The sequence below is a fragment of the Schistocerca americana genome, chromosome 2 (assembly GCF_021461395.2).
Source record: "Schistocerca americana isolate TAMUIC-IGC-003095 chromosome 2, iqSchAmer2.1, whole genome shotgun sequence".
In the NCBI taxonomy this organism is placed as follows: Eukaryota; Metazoa; Arthropoda; class Insecta; order Orthoptera; family Acrididae; genus Schistocerca; species Schistocerca americana.
Window position 1 is genome coordinate 930,909,596 of NC_060120.1, and position 2,135 is coordinate 930,911,730.

Here is a 2,135-nt window from a genome sequence, read left to right on the forward strand (position 1 = left end):
CGACTCGTGGAGATAACATCTTGGACCTACTGATAACAAACAGACCCGAACGTTTCGACTCTGTATGTGCAGAACAGGGAATCAGTGATCATAAAGCCGTTGTAGCATCCCTGAATATGGAAGTTAATAGGAATATAAAAAAGGGAGGAAGGTTTATCTGTTTAGCAAGAGTAATAGAAGGTAGATTTCAGACTACCTAACAGATCAAAACGAAAATTTCTGTTCCGACACTGACAATGTTGAGTGTTTATGGAAAAAGTTCAAGGCAATCGTAAAATGCGTTTTAGACAGGTACGTGCCGAGTAAAACTGTGAGGGACGGGAAAAACCCACCGTGGTACAACAACAAAGTTAGGAAACTACTGCGAAAGCAAAGAGAGCTTCACTCCAAGTTTAAACGCAGCCAAAACCTCTCAGACAAACAGAAGCTAAACGATGTCAAAGTTAGCGTAAGGAGGGCTATGCGTGAAGCGTTCAGTGAATTCGAAAGTAAAATTCTATGTACCGACTTGACAGAAAATCCTCGGAAGTTCTGGTCTTACGTTAAATCAGTAAGTGGCTCGAAACAGCATATCCAGACACTCCGGGATGATGATGGCATTGAAACAGAGGATGACACGCGTAAACCTGAAATACTAAACACCTTTTTCCAAAGCGGTTTACAGAGGAAGACCGCACTGCAGTTCCTTCCCTAAATCCTCGCACAAACGAAAAAATGGCTGACATCGAAATAAGTGTCCAAGGAATAGAAAAGCAACTGGAATCACTCAACAGAGGAAAGTCCACTGGACCTGACGGGATACCAATTCGATTCTACACAGAGTGTAAGTAGGCTGTTTATGTTTTCTTGTTGGCAACGTTACGTAGCGCTCTGTATGAAAATCACAGCCTGTGCTGTGTGCAGTCTGTGGCTAGTTTGCATTGTTGTCTGCCATTGTAGTGTTGGGCAGCGGCAGCTGGATGTGAACAGCGCGTAGCGTTGCGCAGTTGGAGGTGAACCGCCAGCAGTGGTGGATGTGGGGAGAGAGATGGCGGAGTTTTGAAATTTTTAAAACTGGATGTCATGATTGATATGTATATTATGAGTTTTCAACATTATTAAGGTAAATACATTGTTTGTTCTCTATTAAAATCTTTCATTTGCTAACTATGCCTATCAGTAGTTAGTGCCTTCCGTAGTTTGAATCTTTTATTTAGCTGGCAGTAGTGGCGCTCGCTGTATTGCAGTAGTTCGAGTAACGAAGATTTTTGGTGAGGTAAGTGATTTGTGAAACGTATAGGTTACTGTTAGTCAGGTATTTTTGAAAGTCAGATTGCGTTGCGCTAAAAATATTTTGTGTCAGTTTAAGGACAGTCATGTACACTCCTGGAAATCGAAAAAAGAACACATTGACACCGGTGTGTCAGACCCACCATACTTGCTCCGGACACTGCGAGAGGGCTGTACAAGCAATGATCACACGCACGGCACAGCGGACACACCAGGAAACGCGGTGTTGGCCGTCGAATGGCGCTATCTGCGCAGCATTTGTGCACCGCCGCCGTCAGTGTCAGCCAGTTTGCCGTGGCATACGGAGCTCCATCGCAGTCTTTAACACTGGTAGCATGCCGCGACAGCGTGGACGTGAACCGTATGTGCAGTTGACGGACTTTGAGCGAGGGCGTATAGTGGGCATGCGGGAGGCCGGGTGGACGTACCGCCAAATCGGTCAACACGTGGGGCGTGAGGTCTCCACAGTACATCGATGTTGTCGCCAGTGGTCGGTGGAAGGTGCACGTGCCCGTCGACCTAGGACCGGACCGCAGCGACGCACGGATGCACGCCAAGACCGTAGGATCCTACGCAGTGCCGTAGGGAACCGCACCGCCACTTCCCAGCAAATTAGGGACACTGTTGCTCCTGGGGTATCGGCGAGGACCATTCGCAACCGTCTCCATGAAGCTTAGGCCGTCTTCCGCTCACGCCCCAACATCGTGCAGCCCGCCTCCAGTGGTGTCGCGACAGGCGTGAATGGAGGGACGAATGGAGACGTGTCGTCTTCAGCGATGAGAGTCGCTTCTGCCTTGGTGCCAATGATGGTCGTATGCGTGTTTGGCGCCGTGCAGGTGAGCGCCACAATCAGGACTGCATACGAC